Here is a 24,578-nt window from a genome sequence, read left to right on the forward strand (position 1 = left end):
GGCATGACGGAATATTCTGGAAACGGTAAATAATGATCAGAGGCGGGCGATGGAAAAACTGAAAAAAAAAACATATTTAAAAGTTTCAAATAAAAACGAGCGAAAAATTAAGACAATGCCGACGTGACTGGCAATTTTGTTTTCGTGAAGACTGCAACCACTGTATCAGCTAAAATAGTTCTCATACTCGGTGATGAGAGAGCCCCTACTAGACGGGAAATTCATATTTACTTATTCATTTATTAAGAAATCTTTCTTAAGCGACCAGTTAAAGAATTTCAGATCATCACAGCAAATTTGGAACTAAATATATTATATATATATATCTATATATATATATATATAATATATATATATATATATGTGTGTGTGTGTGTGTGTGTGTGTGTGTGTGTGTGTGTGTGTGTGTGTGTGTTTATATATATATATATATATATAATATATATATATATATATATATATATATATATATATTAATTACAATAAGGATAAATATAGTAATCCTGCCATATGGAATGCAATGTGTTTTCACATAATCGTCAATTCTGTACTTAAACGCACAGAGCCTACAGGTAAATAATTCCACTTTAACTGTCACGACATCTCCAACACTGAAATGCAAAACAAAAACAGCGAATTCCATACATTATGAATCCAATACAAATGCAGAGCCTTAAATACTGTCAATTAGGAAGGGACGTGTATACTATATTACTAATAATAAAATACAACCTATAATTCATGTGTGCATTATAAGGCAGAAATTAAACTTCAAAGTGAATTGCCCATTACATCACTCGGAAATAGGGCGCCGATATCGCTGCAGCAGGAGACGGTAGTTTACATATTGTGAGGTCGTACTTCTCAGACTTGAATTGTTAATGAGGCCGGGGCAAAAAGGCCATTACAATTCTCGAGAATAGAGGCTATAACGCCATAAAAAGCGAGGGCGGTTTATGTTCTCCTTCTATTTCAGCCATACTTTCCCTATCCGGCTGATTAAAGGAAATTTACAATGGCGTTAATCGGTGTATAAATCTATGAAAAGCTATAAAGGTCTAGCACCCGGCTGCCATTAATACAAACGGAAGTTGAATCACATAAGTGCATGAGGGACTGCTCAAACAATCATTCTCTCTCTCTCTCTCTCTCTCTCTCTCACTCTCTCTCTCTCTCTCTCACACACACACACACACATACACACACACACACACGCAAGCACGCGCGCTACTGTCAACCTTGTTACTCTCATTACCATGTCATGCTAATCCTATACATCTAGAATTCTATCTAACCTACTGATTGCGTTCTGGATCGATGTTTTTGCCGATTATTGCCACTTGATTAGTGCTTATTTTCTTACAACCGAAATAGTAGATATTTGAAAGTGTAAATGACTGATGAGGGTGAGGGGGGGGGGGGGGGGAAATTTGTAACTTTATTTGTCCATTTCATGATTTTCTTACAAACCAAATAGTAGATATTTTGAAAGTCCGATTGACTGATGAGTTTGGGGGTTGGGGGGGAATTTGTACTAATTCCGTCCAAATTATGAGTTTCTTACAAACCGAAAAAGTAGATATTTGAAGTGTAAATGAGTGATGAGGGTGGGGGGGGGTGGGGGGGGTTGGGGGGGAATTTGTACTATTCGTCCATTCATGAGTTTCTTACAACCGAAATAGTAGATATTTGAAAGTGTAAATGACTGATGAGGGTGAGGGGGGGAATTTGTACTATTCGTCCATTCATGAGTTTCTTACAACCGAAATAGTAGATATTTGATAGTGTAAATGACTGATGAGGGTGAGGGGGGGAATTTGTACTATTCGTCCATTCATGAGTTTCTTACAACCGAAATAGTAGATATTTGATAGTGTAAATGACTGATGAGGGTGGGGGGGGGGGGATTTGGGGGAATTGGACTATTCGTCCATTCTATGAGTTTCTTACAACGAAATAGTAGATATTTGATAGTGTAAATGAGTGATGAGGGTGAGAGGGGAATTCGTACTAGACAGAGCAAAAGATCTTTGAAAGCTAACTGGGTTAGCGAAAGGTGAAAACGATACAAATGTGACTACGGCTGAACGGACATTGCAAGGCGCAAAATTAGGCAATATCCTCTTTCGGAGTGATTGACAATAAGTTTGAAGCCATATGTCTCTTTAACCGTCAATATTATCTAACCTCTTACTTCTACCGCATCTCTCTCTCTCTCTCTCTCTCTCTCTCTCTCTCATCGCTCATCTCTCTCTACTTCTCTCTATCTCTCTCCTCTCTCCTCTCTCTCACTCTCTCTCTCTCTCTCTCTCTCTCTCTCTATCTTGAATATGCAGTACAGTTTTGGTTACCAACACCAAGAAAGGACATAAAAAGATTAGAAGGGGTACAAGGAAAAGCCACAAAGTTACTTCCATCAATCAGGCAAATAGGTTACCAAAGACGACTAGAGAGCCTGAACATGTATGGCTTGGAAACACGACGATTGCGAGGACAACAAACTGAAACATTCAAAATACTGAAAGGCACAACAAAGGTAGACAGCAACTTATTTACGATAAACGAAAACCAGACAAGAAATAATGGATGGAAACTAGAACTGAAGAAGAGATACAACACATCCCACTGTGGCAACTTCTTTACATACAAGATATGTGACACGTGGAATAAACTGCCACCAGAAGTTGTAAACAGCAACAATGTGGAAGAGTTGAAAAGAAAGCTAGACAAAATCATTAGGAGGATACTGTGAATGAATTGTAAAACCTGCTCCTAGAGATGAGTGAGCACACGATGGACTAATAAGTCTTTGAGACATCCTAATCCTTGTAACTCCTTGTAACTAATGATTATCCCGTCCTGAGGCCTCACGTACGAATATGTTTCTTTTCACATATTCCAACATCTCCAGTCCTTTCAGCGTCTTCTGGCTCATTCTCCATCCTGGGTCTTTACTTTTCTTTTTTCTGTTTCTAAATTCAAGATTTTTTCTCGTTACTGTGGCTCCAGTTAAAGTTTTTTTTACCATACATCTTGATTATCTGTTATCTTTTCTTTACTTCGAATTTCATTCATTTTCCTTTTCGTCAATGGATGATAGGCTATTCATCATTTCTAAAGTGTCATCACATCATTCTTCTCTCATTAAGACACTGGTTTTTTTTTATTTTCATTTAGTATTCTACTTCAGTAAAACCCTTTATGTATCAATCAATTATATTACACCAATTCTACACTTCAAAAGCGCATGCGTCTGACAAAATACAAAATGCTAGGGTTTTTTATATATTTATTTATTTTTTTTTTTTTTCATTCTTTATTTTTAGTTTTTTTCTGCAAAATTCACCTTCTGACGTCGTTTTCAAGCCAACGTTATCAGCCTAATTAGTTCTGAGGATCATAAATGATGGGCTAACGGAATTGTCCAACTTCGGTGAGAAGCGAAGAAGTCTTTCAAAACTAAAATAAACCTAAACTCTTCACGACCTCTGTAAAACATGACTGAGATGCACACACCAAACGCCCATTGTCACTTCCCCTGCCCCTTACGCCTTTCCTTTGCAAGCTTCTCCTTTGTCTTCCTTTATCAGTGTTCCACTCCTTTTCCCCACATTCCTGCTTCTTTCTGGGGCTCGAAAACCCACCCACCCCCCCACACACACACACTCGCCAAAAAAAATCTTTATTCAACTTTGCCCTTGACGAATGCAGATTTTTCAAGAAACCCAGGAAAGGGAAAAACAAAACCAAAAAGAGATCAAAGCAAAGCGCTTGCACGAGTTAGTGTCTCTTCTCTCTCTCTCTCTCTCTCTCTCTGTTGTGTATATATATATATATATAATATATATATATATATATATTATATATATATATATATAAATAAAAGGAGCCCATAAAAACACCAAAATATAGAGAGAAAAGTACTATATTTCAGAAACTGCTGTCTCCCTCTGCAGGTAGATGAATGAGGAAAGTTTACAGAAAAGGTGGTATTTATACCAAGAGGTCCATCCACAGGTAAGCCAATTTAGGTCACCCCCGCTGATAATCTTCCTTTAATCTTCTTAAGCGTTGGTTGAATGAAAGTCTTGTCGATCGTATCTGAAACCCATGCTCCTTTTGAGATGTTCATTACCTGCCTCTCTTTTATTAAGGCCGATTCCATCTTTTGACTCTTGTACTAGCAGTTGCTGCTATAAATTATACGTGACAAATTCCAGTTTATTCTATGGTTATGTTCATTTATATGGTTGAAAATTGCTGAGCTTTGTTGTCCATACCTAACTGACCGTTTGTGTTGTATAAATCTCTGGGGAAGTGATTTACCTGAAAATCCGATGTAAGATTGGATTTGATAAACCCCAGTGTCCTTGGGGGATGCCTTTTGTTGGACGTTAATCAGGGATTTGGCTAAGGTGTTTGGGTAAATAAATGCAAAACCCTTTTGCATTTACTTACCCAAACCTCTTTATGACTTGGCAACCTCACCATTAGGAAAGGACGAAAGGACATACAAACCGAGTGGGTTACAATACTTAATCAGCTGGATTACGAACGATCTGGTTGCCCCTAATCTTATTTCTCTTTTACTCAAAGCCTGAGACCGCCATGAGAAAACTAGGGACTTTCATAGAAAAACAGACATCTAAAGAAAGATTAAAGGATTACGTTTCATTCAAAAGCGTCATTTAAAACAAATCACGGGCATTTTACAGGAGACACTAGGTACTCTATCTTCAGCATTAAGCATGAACCTTTAGCATTATAGAAGCTAAGCTGATGAACTGCACAGAAGTAGAACCTTTAGCATTATAGAAGCTAAGCTGATGAACTGCACAGAAGAGACTAGGGCCATAACAGAGAAAGTTCGAGGCATCAGTAGGAAAAGCGGCTTTACAAAGAAGTGCTGATGTTTGACGGAGAGAGACAGATTTTTCAAGAGAGAAGCCATGCTTTACAGATAAGGCTATAAATTCACAGAGATGGCCAGTGACCTTATAAGGCCGAGGTCAGGCATTACTGAGAAGATTAAAGACGTCAAAAAAAAAGAATTGGGGAATAAAGTATGGCATGTTGATGATGACCATCATCTTTCCTCCAGTCGCGTCAGACTTGCTTTGTTTCATTTCGAGTAAAGGAGTGAGGACTAACATTTAGAAAAAGACAAATCTAAAGTTAGATAAATGCTAATAAATGACTCGTTTTCTCCTCAGAAAATCCGATAGCATTAATATGTGTTTACGGGAACTGTTTTTTTTTCGGAAGAGTCTTCAAAACATTGAACCTTTTTACATCTTAATTGCTGACCGTTACCCTTACTGTTAACTTGAGACCATTCACGAACTCTGCTTATAAGCTTATGAAAATTTACTTGTACACAAATAGACATTTCTTTGACACGTATGCACGAGGCTGGGAACTGGTAGCAATTATTATAGATGAGATAACATCAACATTCCCATTTCCTAGTTACATATTGTCCATTCGCGAACTCTGTCTATAAAAATAACATTAATTGTCGACCTGGCTGAAATTCCCTTCCACGTGTAAACGAGGGCGGGTATAAATAGAGGCTATTTTGGATTTTGAAGTTTCCACTCGTGAAGAAAATGCCGAACGTGACCTGAGGCGGATTCCCCGAGATTCAGAGAAAGAACATTCCTTTTGACCTTTCGCGCCGAATTAAGCTAAATGTATGAAGTCGCTTTTTCTCCTTTCGTTTTTCTCGGTATCTTCAAGACGCTTCCTCCCTCCTCGTTACTTAAGAGAGGCCCCTGGAGGCGAAACTTGACGACAACAGAGGGAATTCGAAAACAAAGTGGAGAGCCTAAGTTTAACCCACTTTTTTTAAGGAGGTTTGTGGGACTTTTCCTCGTGCGAGTTTATTTTTGCCGGTTACCAGTTTCCTATATTTCACATGATTTTAAACTTTCTCGCTAAAAATGGAGGGAATAACAGACCATGGGATTTATATAAAACAACCTCTCTCTCTCTCGTGGTATTTAATACTTCTATCTTCGTCTACTAAATATCTTGCACGACCATGATGTATTGATGTGCTTCTTAACAGCTCTCTCTCTCTCTCTCTCTCTCTCTCTCTCTCTCTCTCTCTCTCTCTCTCTCTCTCTCTCTCTCTCGTGATATTTAATACTTCAATCTTCGTCTACTAAATATCTTGCACGACCATGATGTATTGATGTGCTTCTTAACAGATCTCTCTCTCTCTCTCTCTCTCTCTCTCTCTCTCTCTCTCTCTCTCTCTCGTGATATCTAATTTTTCAAGCTTCTCTACTACATATCTTACACGACCATGATATACAACTGTGTTTTTTTACAGATCCATTATTAACTCTAACGATATCTATTTCGTTTTTATATTTTTCTCTCCGCTCCGGGTTTTTTCAAACAGAAATTACTGTGCTTGCTTTAGCTTACCCGTCATATCGCTGCCATTTGGGTAGGATGGCTATAAAATTGCGTGCACTATTATAAATAATAATAATAATAATTGAAAAAGAAACCCACAAATTCAATTTGTAACTTGTTTACTTCTAAGTATTTACACTTAAAGTTTTACTCCCACACTCGAGTACTTTCAGACCCTTCTGTGGCCCATTCTCAAGAGATGTTTGGGATGTTAGCCTGGGTCAAGGACCAGCAGTCTTCTGGAACTTCTTCTCGTTGTGCTGTCATTTATGCGATGGCTGTTCTGGTTTTCTTGAGAGTTGCCAATCCCCTCTTGTCGCTCTGATATCCTGAGCTGATGGTCAATGGGATTCACCCTTGTGGTAAGGGTGTGGTCACCGAAAGTCTGTTGGGCAGGAAACCTAATCTCCAGGTCAGCAGGGTCAATCTTAGCTCTTTTAATATCAAAGCTCGGCTTATGGGATCTTCTGAGGTAAAACCTTTGTTTCCTTCAATTACTTATGATCTCTCTGATAAGCGCACCTTCTACTACCCTCCTGTGACTAATTTTGTTGCTTTTGTATATAAGCCTACTGTTTTTGAAATCCATCCTATGGTCATTTTCCCAACAATGTCTAGCTATAGCACTCCCCTGAGAGTTAAGCTGTACTTGCCCTTCTATGTTCTTGGACTCTAGTCCTTATTCCCCTACCTGATTTCCCCCACATATCTGTCTCCACAATTATTGCAATTGATTATGTATACCCCCCGCTACATCATCTGTATTACTGTCTTCTCCTTCCAATTTATTTTTACAATTTATTTTTTTTACATACATTGTTGGGAAAAATGACCATAGGAATGGATTTCAAAAACAGTAGGCTTATATACAAAAGCAACAAAATTAGTCACAGGAGGGTAGTAGAAGTGCGCTTATCAGAGAGATCAAAGTAATTGAAGGAAACAAAGGTTTTACCTCAGAAGATCCCATAAGCCGAGCTTGATATTAAAGAAGCTAAGATTGACCATGCTGACCTGGAGATTAGGTTTTCCTGCCCAACAGACTTTCGGTGACCACACCCTTACCACAAGGGTGAATCCCATTGACCATCAGCTCAGGATATCAGAGCGACAAGAGGGGATTGGCAACTCTCAAGAAAACCAGAACAGCCATCGCATAAATGACAGCACAACGAGAAGAAGTTCCAGAAGACTGCTGGGCCTTGACCCAGGCTAACATCCCAAACATCTCTTGAGAATGGGCCACAGAAGGGTCTGAAAGTACTCGAGTGTGGAGTAAACTTAATGTAAATACTTAGAAGTAAACAAGTTACAAATTGAATTGTGGGTTTTCTTTTCAATCGTCAGAAGAAAACTGAAAGAAGTTTTTGTTTGGTTAATAATAATAATAACAATAATAATTTCTTGCGAGTAGCATTGTAGCAGCAATCAAATTCAATGAAACATGTTTAAATGAAGGGTTCCTACAAATATAATAATAATAATAATAATAATAATAATAATAATAATAATAATAATAATATGCAGGAAGTAAACCTTCTTTTAAACATGTTTTATCAAAATTATTTGCTGCCTCAGCTGCGTTAATTTTTATACATTATTCGCAGCTGGGAGGCAGCAGTTACTTTAATAATAATAATAATTTAAAAAATAATAATAATAATAATAATAATAATAATAATAATAATAATAATAATAATAATAATAATAATAATAAGAATAAGAATAAGAATAATAATAATAATAATAATAATAATAATAATAATAATAATAATAATAATAATAATAATAATACGACAAAAATTCATCGTGTAATAAACGATTAATAAGAGCATCAATGACGATTTTAAGCAAATAACAGAGCACTGAGATATGACAGTTTTATCTATTTCGTTATATAATTCAGTCATCGTCTCCATATTTCAGTCTATTTTCATTTATTTCAGGTTGACTTTATCACCTATATCATTTAACAGGAAGACCCCACGGTCGCTATCCAGCCAATCCAAAAGTCAGCATTCCCACCCGGAACCAATCCAAAAGTTAGCATTCCCAGCCGGAAATGTCCACGTCTGCCAATTCCTGGCCATCGCAAGTTCCAGAACGGATGTCACTCAGGAGGGTGGCGTTACTCAGTAACCAATACATGTCACAGTCACATACCAAAGGGTTACCTAGGAATACAGACAAGGTGTGAACCGGCGTATACGTACGTGTGTAAATTTCATGTGTACGCACGTAAGGTGTTCATGTTCATCAATCTCAATATCCAACCTGGACAAAAAAAAAAAAAAAATTAATTAAAAACTCACCAGCAACCTCGATCCCTCCCCATCCGTCCAGCATGCGACTCATTAGAGGCAGGAAAACTTCTTCTCTGAGATTCCTCAGGAGATTGTGGTCGAGAAACAGCAACAGCCGAGTGCTGGTTGTCCCTGAAGGAAAGGGAAAATATGTTACAAAACGATGATAAAGTAAAACAAAAAAGATTGCAAGACAAACCAAGGACGACATTAGAAAATAATGGGAAAAGAGAAAGTGACAAAGAAACTTTTGACCGAGGGAGATATTAGAAAATAATGGGAAAAGTGAAAGTGACAAAGAAACTATGACAAAAAGAAGGAGGATTCGTCACTCAAGATAAACAAAACAGTAATCGTAACAACATAGTGATTATAAGGCAGTAATACACGAAAGAAATTAATGATAGAATCATTCTGAAACGGACAATTCCTAACATTCCAAATGTTATGTCATCTAGAAAGCTTGCGGTCGCTTCATATCAAGATATACCATTCGATTTATACGCAAAATATTATCCATCTTATGGCAGAGCCACTAAGACTTATATATAAGAACTTGGCCATACCGGTAATGGCATCCGGCTGAATATTGGATATGGAATTATTGGAGAGGTACAGATACTCGAAGTTGGGAGAGTTGAGGAGGAACTGCCCTTCTGCAAGATTTCCAAGTCGGTTGTCGCTCAAATGCAGCTCCTCTAACTTTTCCAAGGGCGTGAAGGAATCCTTTGGAAAGCTTTCGATATAGGGACCCACCTGTAATGAAGGAAGGCATACAGGCACCATATTTTATGGGTTTTTCAAGCGATTAAAACTTCCTTATCTCCCGACGATTTAAGGCGATCAAATGGCGTGTGAAAGGTGATTCAATACAGTGGAACTTATTTTACTTTTTTCACTTGTCTTATTCCTTAGTATGCGTCGAAAAACTGGTACCATCTTCCAACATTTCCTTTGTTGTCATTGATTTACTGTCATGTCTTTTTTTAATGGTAAAACTCGGCCAATTAATTTTTAAAAGAATGAAGTATACATTCTTTAGAGAAAAACAATCTCAAGTTTTTGAACAACGAAGTCTGAAAGATTCTAAGCTACAATACCTAGAAACTTCATTTTTAATGAGGCCAAAGACACCTCTAAAAACACAAAAAAAACTTCATAAGTCTACATGTACACATTCTTTACCTTGTTCGAGTTTGAATTTCATAAACGCAAACAACTTGAAATTAATGGGTAGTACAATGCACCATTCGCTTTACGGAAAAAATTTTAAATACTCCACAAAGAGCGTTAAAATTTGGTGTATAAAATGTAAAGACTATTGTAAAACCAATTAGGCTATATTGATTTATAAAGAACATTGAAAAAAAAAAAAAAAAAAAACTTCGGCGTCTGCCGGTTAATTTAGCACATCAATGGGTCTCATAAGGACAAATTTTCACCTCTCACGAATATTCATTTACCAGTGTTTCGTCCCTTTCCTGAAATCTAGAAGATACTGCTCTCAACTAGCCTGCTGATGAGATCTTACTGGGCCACCTCACCAAAACCAGTGTCTGCCAATGCAATGATTCTCATACGCTTCCTTGATAACTTGGGGCTGTACTGTTACCCTGCAACAGGGAACTTCCTGCCTCAAGTGAGACATTAGTTTGTTTGTATGGTGTTTCTACGTTGCATGGAACCAGTGGTTATTCAGCAACGGGACCAACGGCTTTACGTGACTTCCGAACCACGTCGAGAGTGAACTTCTATCACCTGATATACACATCTCTGACCCCTCAATGGAAAACCCGAAACAATTGAACTCGGGCGACCGAGGTGGCAGGCTAAGACCAAACCGACCACGCCACTGGGGCGGTTTCAAGTGATACATGGATTGTGTCCATAGCTTATCTTGTACTATATGTAAGTACCTGAAAGCTCCACATCCTAAGGTGGGTATGGAAGAACCTTCTTGAGAGCCAAAGAAATATGCTGCAAAACAATAGGGCACATTGATCACTGGAAAGTTTTCTAGTCAAACATTTAGTTAAGAGTTTGTGCTTAATGTCTGCATTTGGATTTTGAGTATTACCAAGACGATATTCTTGAATTGCCTCAACTTTCTACATTTCCCTGAACACATTTAGCACAACTTCCTCTCGTCAGCCTCAAATCGAAAACAGACCAGCGTTTGTTTATGACTGTTGGGTCATTTTGTGTGAGTATGCTGAATGATATAAGCACAATACGAGTCAGCACCTGTGGGGCAACGTTGATGCTTCGTGCTCTCATCTGTGCTTGCACACTGATAAAAGATAGGAATTATATTGTTTTGTTTGTATGGTGTTTTGACGTTGCCTGGAACCAGTGGTTATTCAGCAATGGGACCAACGGCTTTATACGTGACTTCCGAACCACGTCGAGAGTGAACTTCTATCACCAGAAATACACATCTCTCACCCCCCTCAATGGAATGCCAGAGAATCGAACTCGCGGCCACCGAGGTGGCAGACCAAAACCATACCGACCACGCCACTGAGGGATTATTCTTTCGTCCTTTAACATCTGCCCAAGCACACCTCATTACTGTTATGCCATAATAGGCTGGTCAATTACTCAATTAATTTTATGTTATGTCCCTGCAAAAAGCTTAAGTTTATGTTCCTTCTCTGTTTTGTCCTTTCTCGACACAAAATATTCATCTCTGTACCTGCGTAATTCGGTGCCAAACCTTTATCACATTACTGACACATTCTTCTTTAATCATAATTGTCAGCATGGAGCCTTATTTTCGTTCATTATTTCGCAATTCACAGTTCACTTAATTCAGCTTGACACATGACTCAGATCGACCCTCAGAATCCTAGCACAATCAGCCTCCAAAGCCTTTGCCCTTGTCTCAACGTTGCTGTTGAATTCCTGGGCATCTGTGAATGCAGTTTACGGTTAATCTTATCTTTTTTCATTGTTCAATACCTTGAACAAGCTTGGTAGGGAATTAATGCACCATAAGTTTCAATGTCAAATCCAATGTAGACATCAGACGCTGCCCCTCCCACAATTAAGAAAATAATGACCTGTAATTAACCACAAACCAAATAAAGAAACGTCAGTGTAAATTTAGAACCCCATTCCAGCCCGGGAACCTGAGCAAAGTTGCGTGATGAGGCCCTGGGTACTGATACATAAAATCAAATTCCGAAGCAAAATTGTCAACATTCATGGATCTTATGTGATTTTTTACTTGGTAATACTTATAGGTTTAGACAATAACTCTGTGCCTAACTTTACACATACTTTGTGGTATCCAGGGTACAACATATGCCAAGTCATTTAATAATGCTACCAAGTTGAGAGGCTATGAGAAGTCCTAAAATAATTGGCAGAGTCTCCAAAGTGAATGTTGTGCAGTTCAAATAGTTTTTATGTATTTACCATAGGTTTAAACGCATACTGGAACAAATAACACTAAACATCGTAAGAAACGTGTACTTATGAACATTGAGACATGCAATTATGAAGATTTTCCAAAGGTTAACTTAAACTTGCAATTGGTGAAAAAAATTATTGTAAGTGAAACTTTACGGGGAATTAAAGCGAACATACACATAGTATCCTGTTTTCTTTTTTCAATTTTCTTTCAAAACGAAGCAAGAAATTACAAGCATTGTTAAAAACGGAATAACCTTTATAATTATTTACATGTGTCTGTACAAATTCCTTATTTTCACCGTATAAATTTGAATAAAAAATAAAATCACAGGCCTATTGCTAGTTATTTCAATTAGACCTATGATTACGTAACCTTTGGGATACACTTTTATTCTTTTATTTATATAATATGAGGGTGATTGTGCAAGTTACGTTAATATGAGACATATTTGGTAGATTTACTTCTTAGATTCAAGAAAAGCATGGCAACAACTGCTACCAACATCGAAAGACTGTCATCATCATTACTGTGCCTTCACCAAACTGGTTCTAATTTGTCTTATAATTTGAGTATGTATCGATGTTCTAATGTGCCTTTTTGTAAGATGGTTTCTTAATCATTGCAGCCTTGTAAGTGCGACGAAAGCATCTGTCGTGAAACGTTCGCATAATTATTCTTAACTTGTAGAATAGTGCTGCTTTACCCCTTTCGTCTTCGAGACTGTATCCTGAGTTGAGAGTCACGCCAATTGGATATACGAGTGTGTGTGTATATATATATATATATATATATATATATATATATATATATATATAGTATATATATTACATATAAAATATATATTTATATATAATAATATACTATATATATATATATATATATATATATATATATATATATATATATATATATATAAAGTTTATATGCCATGAAGGGAAAATAAATAACGGAGTATCCGCGAGATCTTTCGACGTTCAAACGTTACCCTTTAACTTTAGCAGATGAACTGACATACATGAGAAAATGACGATACACGAAAGGTCATAAAACTGACAGATAGGGATTATAAAGAGATTAGTACCTAGGTGGCGTGGAGGAGGAGTCGGGAGGACCACCGACTACACCCACGGCCGCCGGGTCCAAGCAACGACCGTGTCCCCGGTAGAACAAGGGACGCCTAGCCGAGGAGGAGGGGAAGTCAGCCAAACCCTCGAGAGAAGTAGTGGATATAGCCCTCCCCACCACACGTCGTGCCCATGCCCAGTCATACAGGGTGCCAGGAGAGATGGCAAGGCAAGAGCCTATCTCCCACCCTCAAGCCACGAAGGAAGCCGTGGTGCCGATCGTGCAAATATGGGTAGGGGAGCGACAGGGAAGGGCGTTGATCGACACTGGTGCAAGTGTGTCTCTGTTAGAAGAACACCTGGTGACAGGATCGTGCAGCCGATGAAAGGTTCTTTGGTTTTGAAGTACTGCAGGTGGTCATCGGCTGGTAACCCAGAGGGCTGTGAGGCAACAGGCAACCATCGATGGGCGAGTGGTGACACATACCTTTTATGTAGTGGCAGCATTACAAGCAGAAGGAATCTCAGTTATTTTAGGAATTGATTTTGTGGATAGGAATGAAATAATAGTGGCTGGCACAGCCAGGAAAGGGATCGAGGTATGTTTAAAGGAACAACGAATCCCCACAGAGGGGGAGAGACCGAGGTGCCTACGAGTCTCCCTTAGGTCGAAGGGAGCTGGGGGAAAAGTACCCGCTGCCCCAAAGGCGGAAGATGTGGCACCACCCCGGACCCTCTCATCTCGCCTTGACACCCTCACGGAGCATACCGGAAGGCACTTTAGTTATGATCAGACCCCATAACAAATGGGACGATTTTTATCATTCCGGGTCTGAGTGAGATAATACAGGGCGAAGTTAATGTGCCATTTATGAATGTCAGTGACCAGCGTATCGTACTAGACAGCGAGTTGATATGCGACCTTGAACCTTGTGAAATAGCAATGCTTCTTACACTCTCGCGACCTTGGGTAGCACATGTCAAGGTCGCAGTGAGGAACGTCTAAGTAGACTCCTCCGGACAGCTGGCAGGTCTACCCCGTGTTACTTATTCAGAATATTGTCAAGGAAATCGTAGAAGGTTATCAAGATGTAATCGCGATTGGCGACGAAACCCCAGGCAGAAGGTAAATAGTTTTTCTTTTGTTATAGAAACCGGGGATCATCCACCCATAAGATCTAAGCCTTATAGAATACCAGTTTGTTATCAGGGGGAAGTGGAGAACGAGATTAATAAATTAAGGGAACAAGGAACAATTAGAGAAAGTGAATCCCCCTGGGCCTCGCCAATCGTGATGGTTAAAAATGAAGGATGGTTCTCTTAGGCTGCGTTGTTTATAGAAAGTTGAATAGTATCACGATAGGCAATGCATTCCCATTGCCCAATATCGAAGAGTTGTTGATTTGATTAAGGTCAGGGATAGTAAATTCTTCACCACCTTAGATTTAAAGTCAGGTTATCATCAAATACCTATAGACGAGAGTAGCAAGGAAAAAACAAGATAGCCTTTATAGCTAATGATCAATTGTTTGAATATAATTACCTCCCTTTTGGGGTAAAGAATGCTCCTGCTCATTTTTCACGTGTTATGATGTCCGTATTAGCTCCGCTATTAGGACATAGCGTGTTTGTTTATTTAGATGACATAATCATAATACGAGCTACAGTAGAAGAACACAAGAAGAACATTATTGAGGTTTTAGAAGCTTTAAAGCGACAGGGGATGAAAATTAATCCAACCAAATGTAAATTCTTTCGGCAAGAAGTTGAATTTTTGGGGCACATCGTAACATCTGAAGGCCTTAAGCCTTGTGCCGATAAAGTAGCAGCAATTAGTTAGAGAATTTCTCCGACCTGAGAATGCAAAGGAAGTAGCCAGCTTCCTCGGGCTCACAGGCTACTACCGTAAATTCATAAAAGATTTTAGTAAAATAGCGAGACTGCTAGATTCATTGAGAAAGCAGAAAGATTTTCATTGGGAACGGGAGGAAGAAATGGCTTTTCAAGAATTAATGATTTCACTCACTAGTAATGAACTATTAGCTTTGTCCAAAGTTCGATGGAACATTTGTAGTAACCACTGACGCGAGCAGTATAGCTATCAGGGGAGTGATTTCTCAAGTTGACAATGCAGGAAATGAAAGCCGATTTGTTTTGCATCACGAGCATTGAAAGGGGCAGAGAAGAATTACAGTACCTTCGATAGAGAGGCATTGGCTATTCTATGGATGCTGGAGAGACATCGCTACTTTTTACTGGGGCATAAAGTCAAAATCAACACAGAACGTCTCCCATGAGAGATTTATTCAAGAAAGGGGATTTGACCACTCGACAGGCTTGTTGGATAGAACGGCTGCTAGAGTTTGATATTATGGTTAATTGAACATATAGCAGGGAAAACAAATAAAGTAGCGGATGCCCTCTCCAGAAAAGCCATAATGGGAGTTACAACTCGAGCAGCAAAGAGAGAGGAACAACGACGGAAGAAGCAGTTGCATGAGTCAGAGGCAGCCGATGTAGAAAACGGGAATAACCCGGGAACTCCAGAGTTAGGGAGAGAGAAGAACAAAACGAAGTCGTCGGTGGGAGCGGAAAGGCTGATCCTCCTAGGAGGTCAGCAACCGAATGCCCTGGGAGTGAAAATGAGTGTGTGATTGATTTGTGTGGTTGGAGTGTTGGAGAGGTGATAAGGGGTCAGAAGTCCGAGCCATGGATCGGGCAGTTAGGGCTTATGTGAGGGGTGGGAAATAACGAGTTTCCCGATTTCCTGAAGGTGCCCAGAAGTATGTCCTTCATTGAAGGATATATTTTGTTTTGTGAATATGAGAAGAGACCGGGTGATATCCAATCTCGCGTCGTCCTTCCTCTCTCTTTAGTAGAGAAAGCCATCCACATGATACATGTAAGTGCTTATGCAGGACATATAGGTATAGAAAGGTCCCTCAGGAGGGCACGAGCATCCTGTTTTTGGATAGGAATGAGAACAGACATTAGAAAATGTATCAGCCAGTGCCACATATGTAATACCATGAAAAACCACAAACACTCTATTCCATCCCTCCTGGAGACGGGCAGTTCAAATATGTATGTGTGATGGTGGATGCGTTCACGCGTTATACGCCACACCTACGCAATGGTGGATAAGACGCAACATCGGTTGCCAGAGCTTTGTGTTCATTCATAACGAAATTCAGCTGTCCTCGTACTCTAATCAGTGATAATGGGCGTGAATTTGTTAATGAAGTGATAAAAGAGCTGAAAAAATTATTTAATGTGGAACATTTCACGATCGCATCCTACCGGCCTTCAGCCAATGGGTTGGTTGAATCCCATAATAGAGAAGTGACAAATATTTTGAAATATTTAGTGGCAGACAGTCCGAATCAGTGGGCAGTGATGTTGCAAATGGCGGAATCTGCACTTAATACTGCGTATAACAGCTCCATAAGAGATACCCCGTATTTTTTAGTGTATGGACAGGACCCTTCATTGCCATATACTGTGATCATGGACCCTAGAACTTTACCGTTATATAATGTCGAACAATACCGGGTGATGTTCTGTAACCTAACCCGAAGAGTATTTCAGATAACGCAGAAACTTCTGTTGAAGGCAAATGAAAAGTATCAGACGCAATATGATCACCGATTCCGCACACAAACGTCTAAGATACAAATAGGGGACAGGATCTATTTGAAAAGACTGCAACCGAAGAAACAAACTTGAGCCCGCCTATTTAGGTCCGTACCGCGTGAAAAATTAAAAACGACACTGCGGTGATAAAGCATATTAGGACCGGTGCCCAGGGCGAGTACCACTTATCACACATGCATCCCGTCAGGGAAGATGTCCTGATGTGGCATCTGAACAAACCGGTCCCCCCATTTCCGGGACTGTCCGGTTACCTGGGAGAGGAGAGTGAAGATGATATACCAGCAGGTCTCAAATATTGGTGTCATGTTCTGAAGTATGAACATTATTCTAAACGTATCTTTGCACTAACCTGCCGTGTTCCCTTTTGATATTTTATTTTGATTTTGTGATGATAATTTTCTTTTCTTGCATAATTAATATTTTATTTTGATTTTGTGATGATAACTTTTCGTGCATAAATTGAGACAAATCATACTTTCTGTTTCCTTATTGTGTTTGTACAAGTTCTTTGGTCTTGATGATGGATAGTAATCTGTTTATTTTATTGTTTTTTTTCTCGAAATTACGTTTTGGCTGAAATGGCCGCATAATGGGTCCCGTGGCCGTGACGTCACGGGGCACTGCTGGGCAACTTGGCAACTTGAATAGCCCATGAAATCTTTTGTATAGGGAAATTATCATTTAGACCCGTATAATTTGATTAAGGAAAATAAGTATATATAATATAGAACATACATTAGGTATGCTGCTTAATTGTCATTTACGTATTTTATAATCAACATGTATTTTTCTACATACTAGCTATTGTACGTATAAATTTGTCATTTTCTCAGTCAAAATATATGGGCCTCAATGCTAATGTTCACAGCAAAAGCGTTGAAATTTGCCTCAGGAATAAGGTTACTCATTCAACAATGAATATTTTCAAATGAATTATCATGAATGTCTAATAAAATTGTGCAGTTCATTACCTTATTCTGGTGTCTAACTACTTATTTAAATATTATCTAGCGCACTCTTCTTCCTCGAAAATTCACAAGGTTTCCTGGGCAAATTACGTTTTCGGGAAGGTGGCCGCCATCCGGGAGCGTTGGCCGCTATGTCGCCGTTCGGTCGTGTATACCCTTCTTCCTTTCACGTGACCTATCGAAGGTTACTCATGGGCAAACAGCGATCTTCATCAATTCCATGTTTTAAGTGATCTAGTCATTGGAAAATGTTAAAAAGTACTTTTTGCTTTTAATATTTTATTCGACTTGGTCCATTTTGCGTTTAAATGTCTCGAAAATACATCAGAGCAGCGTTTAATGGATGAAAATGTGTACCGGAAACGCATCTCAACCAAGTGAACTTAGCCTATCTACAAGGACATTTTTTGAGTATAAAATAGATATAATTTTTAACTAACGTAACAAATTTGAGGAAGAATCTGGGTCGATAAATAAGCTTCCATTCGGATCACAGTCGACCAAACTAATTACATGAAATGCGTCGATATTGTTACATTTTGCCAATCATCCAAGTGCAATATCGGCAAAAAAACCAAAAAAGGTGGAAAAAAAAAGTTCGTGGCCCAATTAGCATTAACTCTTACCTTTGTTCCGGTCAGTCACGTCTTTCTGAATTAATACGTTGTGTCTTCGATTCCCTAAGCGTTATGTACTGTATTATTGAAGGTAATCTTGGCCAAGAACTCGCAAAAACTTAGAAAACATCATCAAGACCATTCTCATTACATACGACATGGACTGTTTACTCCATCTGAATAGAAAACGGGTCAGAGTTTCTAACATGATAGAAAACGCTCAATTGCTGGAAACAAAAGGGTGACTATAGCAAATAATCCCACTTCAGGGTACAGCGAAAAATCGTATTATTGGCCTTGAACAACGAAATGTCGCATATTAAATGTATAAAATAGGTGCTCTAATCAAGATAAAAACATATCTGTAATAAAATTACTGAAAACTTTATATCTATAAATATTAAACCGTTGAAAAATGTCAAATCAATAAAATAAAAAATTTTTACCTTAACCTCTCTGACCAGTACTTTTGTTACTTGTTATAAGTGTAGATCTGTTCGCTGGTTTAGTTGTAAATAGAAAATAGACAATATGAAATGTGTGTAAAAATTACTAAAATCACCTTTATCATGAAAATTTTAATATCAGAAATGATATAACTAAACTTCGTTCCTCTAATAAAAATAATAAAAATTATAACTGCAATTATTATTGAATCCTACCCACAAGTCTCGATGAATCTTACATTAATGATGCGCAGATTCGGTGCTCCTTCAAAGGACTCTCTGCTAAAAGTCGCTATAGGATTCGCCCAGAGACTGATGTCCTCCAGTGACTCGGAGTTCAGAGTTGGAAAGGTTGTGAAGTGATTGTGTTCGAGGTGGACCCTCCATAATTTGGGATACTCGTTTAGGGTTGACCAGGGGAAACTGTCGTCCTGAAAAACATGCAATAATTTGAATGTACTTTGAACTGTGTCACATGACACGGTATTATTGCGAGTTACGTAATATAGGCCTAACGTACCACGGCTGCAGAGATATGGAACGTCCCAGAGACTTGGTAGCTTTGAATATACTTTGAACTGTGTCACATAACACAATATTATTGCGAGTTACGTAATGTAGGCCTAACGTACCACGGCTACAGATGTATGGAGCGTCCTAGAGACTTGGTAACTTTGAACTCTTGTGTCACATAATACAGTACTATTGCGAGTTACGTAATATAGGCCTAACGTACCACGGCTGCAGAAATATGGAGCGACCAAGAGACTCTGTAGCTCAATGAAAGGTTTCTGATGTGCTGCACCTTTTGCGTACGAAGTCACTTGATAAATCTAAGCAATTATACTTCCTCAGAATTGAAACGCTTAACGATAAAAATTCCTTTTTCGCTTTTCGTTCGTGTAAGATTCAGATATGAGTAACCAGACTTACTACTGACAAATCTCAAACGAACAAAACGTCGTCCTCCAAAATGAAAGACTTTTAAGTGCAACGATAAATAGAAAAATGTGTAAAACTGTCTACAACATAACCTAGTATCCCATCAACTTTCTCCGGTACGCAATACTGGACGTTTCACATATTAAATATCTTTCAATACATAAACTTAATTAAGCGTACTTCAAAGCTGGAAAATATATCAATATTCTATCACAACTAAGTGAATATCGTCGAATGAAACTAATAAAAATAAAACGCTCTATCTCTGTACCATGAATATCAGAAAAAGCAAAGATTTTCCTCTGTTAGTTGGGACGAAGACATAGGTCTACACTTCTTTATCTCTATAACAACACTTCAAATCCTCTTTGATCTAAACCAAACAATCAACCAGCGAGCTAATCGACCACATGAACCTGCAAATAAATAAAGATAAGAAGGTCCGCTCACAGTGAGATGGTTAGAGTAGAGCTCCAAGGTGTCCATGTTCGGCCTAGATGCTCGGAAGGCTTCCGGGTGGACGGAGGTGATGTTGCAATCGTTCAGGTGACCTCATCGAACTGGACGTCGTTGAACAAGTCCGCCGGAAGGTTCCCCAGGGGAGCTTCGGACAACCTAATCCTCCAGAACCTCTTCTCAGGGAAGAAAGCTGTCTGGAGAAAAACAAGACAAACGAAAATTAAATGGAGAGTAATAAAAATAAACGGTGTTGAAAGATATTTCCTGTAACTCGTTTGAGTTGGGTGTACTGAGTCTAAGGTTCACACCTGGACTTTCAGTCACTCTTACGGCTTGCCAAAAGGGCAAGTGCTGCCATAAGGCCATCTAAATATAAACCACCAAATCACAAACACGTAGGTTTGGGATCCATTGGACTAACTGAATATTCACTATCTAGTTTTTTACTCCGAAGGGAAGTGTTGCTTGCACCGCGGAGCACCTGAAACATTGCTTAGGTAAGAATAAACGGAGCAACAAATGTTAATACCATACATATTTTATATATATACATATATATATATATCTATATATATATATATATATATATATATATATATATATAAAGTGTGTGTATGTATACGACAGTGTATTCGTGTAATTGTGGTACATTTAAATTGCAGCCTCCATGATAACACCTCACACATTACACAAAGTCCTGTAATCAGTGGCGTAAACGTATCACAATCGTGCAATATCTTTTATCAATTGACATGTTGTTTTTTCTCATGAATCTGAGAAAAGACAGAAGTTTGAAAGACAGATAAAACCCTGATGCTCTAATAACACCGAAAATAAACCCACACGCGCACTATGAAAACTTAAATGATATGAAAATTCAGATACCTATTCATTATTAGGGGGGCATTGTATGCATTTGATTTCTTTTATTTGATTTGCCCGTTCATTTACATGTTGTTTGTTTGTTGTTTACATATCAATATATGCACGTATATGTATAGCAACACATAACACATATCCGTAGTATATATATATATATATATATATATATATATATATATACATATATTATATATATTAATATTAATATTAATATGTACGTATATATACATATATATATGTTATATAAAAAGAGGGATGTATTAAGACAATATGTTTAAGATACCATTATTGTAAGGTGAGATGCTGCGACTTTCTTAGAATGTAGGGAGTCATCAATTTAACTTTCCATGGAGACACAGTGCCCAAAGTGACAAGCTTAGGAAATGCTGATGTATCTTATTGGGTGGTGCGATGTCAAAGTTGCTGTCTAAGCAGATCAGTTCCATGTCCTGTCGCTATGGGTGGTTGCAGGGGTGCCTTCTGAAACTGGTTATAGGCAGTTACTTGGGCGTGAACAATGTGTGTGAGTTCGTGCGTGTGTGTGAGCTTTGTCCCTACATAATGAGTAAGTAAGGTTACCAAGATGGGAGATCATTACAGAGTGTGCAGAGCCAAGATGGCCTCTGCAAAAGTATTTTTGGTAAATTGCGTGGGCATACTGTGTTGAATGGGTAAGCATACCTATTCTTTAGCCAAAGGTGTGGCTTCATTGTGTTTTGAATATTTATTTCAAAGATGTTCTATTTCCTTAGACCTTTTGATTTGATTTATGATCTTTGCTTATCGAGGTGTTCTGTCTTCTAACAGGCGGTTCTGAGACAAAGGGGAACTGAATATGGTGACTTAATTGATATGGGAACTTAACTAATGTTTCGTGGTGTTACTAGACTATGACTATGCCCCGTTTTGTGACTAAGATAATGTTGATTATTGTAGGAGAAATATGGAGTGGGTTATCTGAGTTCAACCTTTCATTTAATCATTTTGTTAAGAACCTGAGTTTATTTAGCTAATACTTTGCTCTTAAATAAATTTATTTTTGTAGTTCACGAGTCTGATTTAATTGCCTTAGGTAATGGAGAGGTTGGGGGGTGTGTTGTTGAGATGGAGAGAGAGAGAGAGAGAGAGAGAGAGAGAGAGAGAGAAGAGATGTTGTGTGGAGAGAGAGAGAGGGAGAGAGGGGGGAGGTGTTAGTGTTGGAGTGAGAGGAAATGGATGTTGCCAGTGCCTTAGATGCACGGTTCATTGCTACCTTTTTAAGATAGAAGTACCGAGACTAGAATCTCGGTAATATATATATATATATATATATATATATATATATATATATTATATATATATATATGAGAGAGACCCTTACCTCAAATATATGTTTCAAGTGTTCGACGCTCTCGATATTTCGGCAACTGAGATCGGGCTGCCAAAGGTCCTCGTCCCACTGACAGGTGCAGGGGTAGATTTCAGGCCCCAGCGGACACAGATCCAGTTCCGGGGAGCCACCTGAAGTGGGCGAATTCTCGGTCACAACTTAATTAGGACAAATATTCATTTTTGTCCTAATACTTCTCATGCCTGACTTTCTTGCCGAGCGAGAGACTTCTGGAGACCAGGTTAAATACTGGTATTAATTTAGTTTTTTTTTTTCTACTTGCACAAATGCTTAAATGTTTGTTCTTTTTAGGTTACTTCAGTAGTAATAGTTATCTGCATTTGGGAAATTCTGGTATATTTGTACAATTGTTAATGTCTCACCCTAAGCAAAAGCAAGATATGAATTGTAAATGGGAAATTTTAGATTAAACATTCCCACTAGCGAACAAATAATCACTGTAATTACTCATTCTCTCTCTCTCTCTCTCTCTCTCTCTCTCTCTCTCTCTCTCTCTTATCTCATCCTCTCTCTCTCTCTCTCTCTCTCATCTACTTTCCCCTCCTCACCTTCCGCCCTCTGCCAAAGTTAAATCAGAGGAATTTGTTTCTGGTGATTAGAAATTCATTTCTCGATACAATGTGTTCCGGATCCCACAATAAGCTGTAGGTCGCGTTGCTAGGTAATCAATTGGTTCCTAGCCACGTGAAAATGTCTAATCCTTCGGGCCAGCCCTAGGGAGAGCTATTGATCAGCTTAGTGGTGGTCTGGCTAATCTAAGACATGCTTAACTTTTTCCTCTCCTGACCACAAAACAGATGCGACGTAAATTCAAAAGCAAGAAGTTAAAACATTATCTAGCGATTAACATAATACCAATAGCAAAGGCAACGATGAACATACAAATAAACAAGTCTTACTTCTCTCAGGGGCTGATCGCACGGCATCGCAAGAACCAACAACAGCAATGAGCCCCCAAAATATCCTCCAAGGGAAAACACCGTACTTCATCTTCGCCTTTTAACTCGGCTTTCGATTGCAAAGTGAATCTCTAAACGATATGTCTCAGTCAAGCAACTCGATTATATAAACTTATGCCGATTTTTGGGGGGTTGGGGGGCGGGTGGGGGATAAGAACGTACTTCCAATAGAGTTTTTGTAGGAAAGATAAAGATATTCATTATGAATACAGTCCCATAACAGCTTTTTTGTCCGTAAGATTAAGATAAAGAAATTCGTCGATATTTCCTCGTTGGATTCTACTGGCAAGGTCTGGGAACTTCGTTTGTTTATTGCATCGGCGTGAGAATCCGCCAAGTGTTCCCGTTTTCTATAATCTTTTTCAAGGGGACACGCTAGTGTTTGTAAGGTTAGCCCCCCTCCCCCCCCCCCCCCCTCCCCCAAACTTTTTCTACCTTTTCCTTCCGGTGTTTTAACCCCATCCAGCCTGGCCCGGATAATGGTACCAAGTTTATGTCACTAAGTCCGTGAAGTTTTAGGCGAGTTGATGGATCTTCGGTATATTTTATTATATAACGTCTGAGGATACGGGCACAAAATAACATTTTTTCGTCTATGACCGTCGAATTCTTTTTCAAGGTGTTGACACGAAAAACTAACTCCAGGAGTTCAGTTTCATAAACTTTATAACAGCATACGATGCAACCATACTCCGGTCACGTTCTATGAGACGTGAATCCATATTCGGGATTGTTTCAAGATTGGGCCATCCACAATCGGATTTAATCATTTACCTCCATTATTCCATACGGGAAAACTCATGGCGGGAAACCCGTATTTCAAAGCTGAAGAAACTTTACTCTGACAGAACTCCTTACGACTGTTTTTATTTTAGGGGGGCGGGTATGGGTTGGGGGAGAGTGGAAGGATAGGGTTTGGTATCCTATGCCGAGGTGATTTACTCTGATTCTTAAAATATAGTTTTTTTTTTTTTTTTTTTTTTTTTTTTGTTTTTTTTTTTTTTTTTTTTTTTGCTTCATGCAAAATGAGGCAATCCTCCAATCTAGAGT

At 38.6% G+C, this 24,578-nt stretch overlaps 1 pseudogene; it reads right to left on the minus strand.

Moving 5' to 3' along the window:
- Positions 1–8,292: 8,292 nt before the first annotated feature.
- Positions 8,293–23,624, minus strand: LOC135221868 (oplophorus-luciferin 2-monooxygenase non-catalytic subunit-like; annotated as a pseudogene).
- Positions 23,625–24,578: the final 954 nt, after the last annotated feature.

Source organism: Macrobrachium nipponense, chromosome 3 (genome assembly GCF_015104395.2).
Source record: "Macrobrachium nipponense isolate FS-2020 chromosome 3, ASM1510439v2, whole genome shotgun sequence".
In the NCBI taxonomy this organism is placed as follows: domain Eukaryota; kingdom Metazoa; phylum Arthropoda; class Malacostraca; order Decapoda; family Palaemonidae; genus Macrobrachium; species Macrobrachium nipponense.